The sequence below is a fragment of the Haliotis asinina genome, unplaced genomic scaffold (genome assembly GCF_037392515.1).
Source record: "Haliotis asinina isolate JCU_RB_2024 unplaced genomic scaffold, JCU_Hal_asi_v2 scaffold_61, whole genome shotgun sequence".
NCBI lineage: Eukaryota > Metazoa > Mollusca > Gastropoda > Lepetellida > Haliotidae > Haliotis > Haliotis asinina.
Genome location: NW_027133928.1, coordinates 30,001 through 36,124, shown reverse-complemented (window position 1 = coordinate 36,124; position 6,124 = coordinate 30,001). Strand labels below are relative to the sequence as shown.

Here is a 6,124-nt window from a genome sequence, read left to right as displayed (position 1 = left end):
CAACCTCAACCCCCTGCCCAATGTGTAAAATACAGAACAGCCCAAAGGCACTGACTGAAATTGGTACTGTGCACAGTAGCTATAAGCGAAGGTCAAATGACATTATGTCCATTTGAAGCTTATTTGTGACACTTATCCCCCTTGTAAACAATAAGTGCAGGCATGAGTACACTGACTTCTGAGTTATTGTACCAGACAAGTCAGAGAAAGAACAGTTTGTATTTGTCCTCTCATACATCATTTCATACACCATAATTATTTTAAAATTTAACGTGGAAAGGAATAAAACACAAGCTGAAAAGAAAATGTGCTGTTGGCTGAAGGCATGGGATGTATATCATGATATGGTATCTCTGAAAATTCCTGAAACAGGAAGGGGAAAGTGATGGAGGGAAAGTGGAGGCAGGGCATACCACATGAACATGCCTACCTATAGGCTATAGATACAACATACAACATGGGCTAGGTATAGATCCAACATGACCACAGCATTTGTCATCAGCAAGTCACTGTATTCTTACCTTTTCGGTTTCCACAGCTATCCATACTCCCATGAATAAACGTGTACCACTTGCCTCTGTGTAGGGGAAACAGCGCCAGTGCTGTAGGAGAGCACGATAATCGTCCTTGCGCTTTCCTGCACACTGTCGTCTGCTCTTAAGGGGTGATACATTTCCTTGATGCTGCTCTCGGGATCAAATAGCACGAAAGACACGGTGCTGAAAACGGTCATTGGGGATTAATAAAATGAAAGCGTCATAACATGTCACTTTAATGGTCATCATTGTGTATATATTATACTTTTTTATCTATTTTTCATTAAATGTCGGGGAAACTTATGACACATTCTGTCATGTATCCCTGGGCCGTCGGTGATATAAAGTAGTCCCCATTTTTTTCATCCGTCGAAACGTTTTGGTTTTCAGTGTTAGTATTGTTTATTGTTATTTGTACGTTGTAGGAACCTATTTCGCGTGGTGTTTGGCATAGTGTGCCTCGCGTTGTTTTGTATTTTGTTTGGCACTCTTTTCTTTCATTTTTGAGCACGTCTCCAAAATACTTTCTACTTTTCCTTAAGTCTTCTGTGACCACACCACTGGTAAAGCACCGCTTCTCGTCTGGTCCGCGAAGTGAATCCCTGTCGGGCCGGGATAGTACTTGGATGGGTGACCGCCTGGGAACTCCCGGTGCTGTAGACCTCTTTTTTTTTTCTTTTTTTTTGCGTTCAAGTGTCCGAGAGGCTGGTTGGTGGGACCGCCGTGGCATGTCCGCCCGTCCCGTCTTTGGTTGTCCATCATATCGGGCGTGGAATGTTGTTTGTCCCCCCAAATGGATGGAGGTAACGGAGCGCGTTAGGGAAGGGGCAGGGCTGGCTAGGGCTGGCACCTTAAACGAAGTTAAGATTAGGGCAAGAGCTAGGGTTAAGAACGCACATCGAGTGAACGGATTCGGTTAGGGCAAAAGCTAGGGTTAGCACCACAGATGAAGTTAAAGGATACGGTAAGGGTTAGGGTTAGGGTTAGGGTTAGCACCGCAAATAGAGTGAACGGATACGGTTAGGGTTAAGGTAAGCACCGCAAATCGAGTTAACGGATACGGTTAGGGCAGAAGTTAGGGTTAGCACCAGAAATGAAGTGAACGGATGCGGTTAGGGCAAGGGTTAGGGTTAGCACCAGAAATGATGGTAACGGATACTGTTAGGGCAGAAGTTAGGGTTAGCACCGTAGATGAAGTGAACGGATACGGTTAGGGCAAGAGCTAGGGTTAGCACCGCAAATGGACTTAACGGATACGGTTAGGGCTGGACTTAGGGTTAGCACCAGATATGAAGTGAACGGATACGGTTAGGGCAAGACCTAGGGTTAGCACCAGATATGAAGTGAACGGATACGGTTAGGGCAGAAGTTAGGGTTAGCACCAGAAATGAAGTGAACGGATACGGTTAGGGCAGAAGTTAGGGTTAGCACCAGAATTGAAGTGAACGGATGCGGTTAGGGCAAGGGTTAGGGTTAGCACCAGAAATGAAGTGAACGGATACTGTTAGGGCAGAAGTTAGGGTTAGCACTAGAAATCGAGCTAACGGATACGGTTAGGGTTAGGGTTAGCACCACCAATCGACTTAACGGATACGGTTAGGGCAAGGGTTAGGGTTAGCACCACAAATGGAGTGAACGGATACGGTTAGGGCAAGAGTTAGGGTTAGCACCACCAATCGACTTAACGGATACGGTTAGGGCAAGACTTAGGGTTAGCAACGCAAATGGACTTAACGGATACGGTTAGGGCAGGACTTAGGGTTAGCAACGCAAATGGACTTAACGGATACGGTTAGGGCAGGACTTAGGGTTAGCACCATAGATGAAGTGAACGGATGCGGTTAGGGCAAGGGTTAGGGTTAGCACCAGAAATGAAGTGAACGGATGCGGTTAGGGCAAGAGCTAGGGTTAGCGCCGCAAATGGACTTAACGGATACGGTTAGGGCAGGACTTAGGGTTAGCACCATAGATGAAGTGAACGGATGCGGTTAGGGCAAGGGTTAGGGTTAGCACCAGAAATGAAGTGAACGGATGCGGTTAGGGCAAGAGCTAGGGTTAGCGCCGCAAATGGACTTAACGGATACGGTTAGGGCAGGACTTAGGGTTAGCACCATAGATGAAGTGAACGGATGCGGTTAGGGCAAGGGTTAGGGTTAGCACCAGAAATGAAGTGAACGGATGCGGTTAGGGCAAGAGCTAGGGTTAGCGCCGCAAATGGACTTAACGGATACGGTTAGGGCTGGACTTAGGGTTAGCACCACAAATCGAGCTAACGGATACGGTTAGGGCAGAAGTTAGGGTTAGCACCGTAGATGAAGTGAACGGATACGGTTAGGGCAAGAGCTAGGGTTAGCACCGCAAATGGACTTAACGGATACGGTTAGGGCTGGACTTAGGGTTAGCACCACAAATCGAGCTAACGGATAGTGTTAGGGCAGAAGTTAGGGTAAAGACGAAAAATCGAGCCGGCCCGTTGCGGCGCGCTTTTTTAGGTTGTGTTTTTGAGAGTGACCTGTGGGACGCGTTGTGGGATGCATGTTTTTGGAGGTATGGCATGACGGGCGTGCCGCCGTCCCGTTTTTCAGTCCTTTGAGGTGGACTTTTTTAGATTGTGCTTTTGAGAGTGACCCGTGGGGCGCGTTGTGGGATGCATGTTTTTTGAGATATGGCGTGCCGGTCGTGCCGCCGTCCCGTTTTTCAGTCCTTTGAGGTGGACTTTTTTAGATTGTGCTTTTGAGAGTGACCTGTGGGGCGCGTTGTGGGATGCATGTTTTTGGAGGTATGGCGTGACGGGCGTGCCGCCGTCCCGTTTTTCAGTCCGTTGAGGTGCGCTTTTTCAGATTGTGTTTTTGAGAGTGACCCGTGGGGCGCGTTGTGGGATGCCTGTTTTTGGAGGTATGGCGTGACGGGCGTGCCGCCGTCCCGTTTTTCAGTTCGTTGAGGTGCGCTTTTTTAGATTGTGTTTTTGAGAGTGACCTGTGGAGCGCGTTGTGGGATGCCTGTTTTTGGAGGTATGGCGTGACGGGCGTGCCGCCGTCCCGTTTTTCAGTTCGTTGAGGTGCGCTTTTTTGGATTGTGTTTTTGAGAGTGACCTGTGGGGCGCGTTCTGGGATGGCCTTTTATATAGGTATAGCGTGACGGGCGTGCCGCCGTCCCTTTTTGCAGTCCGTTGGGGTGCGCTTTTTCAGATTGTGTTTTTGAGAGTGACCTGTGGGACGCGTTGTGGGATGCATGTTTTTTGGAGGTATGGTGTGGCATGCGTGCCGCCGTCCCGTTTTTCAGTCCGTTGAGGTGGGCTTTTTTGGATTGTGTTTTTGAGAGTGACCTGTGGGGCGCGTTGTGGGGTGCATGTTTTTGGAGGTATGGTGTGGCATGCGTGCCACCGTCCCGTTTTTCAGTCCGTTGAGGTGGGCTTTTTTAGATTGTGTTTTTGAGAGTGACCCGTGGGGCGCGTTGTGGGATGCCTGTTTTTGGAGGTATGGCGTGACGGGCGTGCCGCCGTCCCGTTTTTCAGTCCGTTGAGGTGCGCTTTTTTGGATTGTGTTTTTGAGAGTGACCTGTGGGGCGCGTTGTGGGATGCCTGTTTTTGGAGGTATGGCGTGACGGGCGTGCCGCCGTCCCGTTTTTCAGTCCGTTGAGGTGCGCTTTTTCAGATTGTGTTTTTGAGAGTGACCTGTGGGACGCGTTGTGGGATGCATGTTTTTGGAGGTATGGCGTGACGGGCGTGCCGCCGTCCCCTGTTTTGCAGTCCTTTGGGGGTGCGCCTTTTTGGATTGTGTTTTGTGGGAGTGACCTGTGGGACGTGCTCCCGTGTTGGCTTTGTGTGTCGCCCCGTTGCCGCAAGCAACCCTTTTCGGCTTCGATTTGAGTTTGGACTTGCGGGGTGCGACGGGAGGCTTGGCACGGTGCGCCGTCCGTGCGATTATGTTGTCGGCGGTGCCCCGCCAGCTTACCGTTCGCGCTGCCGCACTTGCGTCGTTGGTGGGTTGCCCTGAGCGGCGTCGACGTTTGGTCTGCGTTGGCGTTGTTTGTCTGTGATGATTTTGGTGCGTGGTGGTGACGTGGGCGTTTGACTTTGTAGGGGAATCGCGGACATGGGTTGTTGTGGCGGGGAATTCGCGGAGTGTTGGAATGAAAGACAATGGTTCTGGGTCGGCAATTGTAAATGCGAATGCGCCTGACTGTGCCCTGTAGGTCTTACGAGGTCTGACGAGGTCTTACATCGCGGACATGTATTTTTTAACGATGGCGGACGGAGCGTTTTCTTGTGTGGGAATGAAAGACAATGTTTTCCTTGCCACCTGTAAGTGAAATGAAGCCTGCCGGAATGGCGGACGTGTACGTATGTGCCGGGCCACGGACGCACTTGCGGCATTGGGTGTTGTGTTTGAATTAAAGACAGTGGTTTCCCTAGCCACCTGTAAGTAAAATTAAACCTGCCGGAATGGCGGACGTGTATTTTTGTCACGGCGGACGGAGCGTTTTCTTGTGTAGGAAGTAAAGACAATGTTTTCCTAGCCACCTGTAAGTGAAATGAAGCCTGCCGGAATGGCGGACGTGTATTTTTGTCACGGCGGACGGAGCGTTTTCTTGTGTAGGAAGTAAAGACAATGTTTTCCTAGCCACCTGTAAGTGAAATGAAGCCTGCCGGAATGGCGGACGTGTAGTTTCGTGACGGCGGACGGAGTGTTTTCTGGCGTTGGAATGAAAGACGATTGTTTTCCTAGCCAGACATAAGTCAACTTGAACCTGCCCGTATCTCTTGGTCAAGGGACCGTGGTGTCTCACTACTTACTTTGTAGGGGAATCGAGGACATGTGTTTTTGTAAGGGGGGAATTCACTTAGTGTTGGAATGAAAGACAATGGTGTGGGGGTAGGCAGTTGTAAATACGAATAAGCCTGACTGTGCCCTGTAGGTCTTACAAGGTCTTGCAAGGTCTTTCATCGCGGACATGTATTTTTAATGATGGCGGACGGAGCGTTTTCTTGTGTAGGAATGAAAGACAGTGTTTTCCTAGCCACCTGTAAGTGAAATGAAGCCTGCCGGAATGGCGGACGTGTATTTTTGTGACGGCGGACGGAGTGTTTTCTTGTGTAGGAAGTAAAGACAATGTTTTCCTAGCCACCTGTAAGTAAAATTAAGCTTGCCGGAATGGCGGACGTGTACGTTTTGAATTAAAGACAGTGGTTTCCCTAGCCACCTGTAAGTGAAATGAAGCCTGCCGGAATGGCGGCCGTGTATTTTGGTGACGGCGGACGGAGTGTGTTCTGTGTAGGAAATGAAGACAATGTTTTCCTAGCCACCTGTAAGTAAAATTAAGCTTGCCGGAATGGCGGACGTGTACGTTTTGAATTAAAGACAGTGGTTTCCCTAGCCACCTGTAAGTGAAATGAAGCCTGCCGGAATGGCGGACGTGTATTTTTGTGACGGCGGACGGAGTGTTTTCTGGCGTTGGAATGAAAGACAATGGTTTCCAGAACCACTTGGAAATAAAGTTCGACTTGTCTTTGCCTTTTGGTCAAGGGACTCTGTCTTACTTCTGCACGCATTCCCGACTTGGCTGCAGTTTCTCTGTGTTTCGGTTAT

At 49.4% G+C, this 6,124-nt stretch overlaps 1 pseudogene; it reads left to right on the top strand.

Annotated features, from left to right (window-relative positions):
* The first annotated feature begins 1,080 nt into the window (after positions 1–1,080).
* Positions 1,081–1,199, top strand: LOC137270367 (5S ribosomal RNA; annotated as a pseudogene).
* The last annotated feature ends 4,925 nt before the right edge of the window (positions 1,200–6,124 follow it).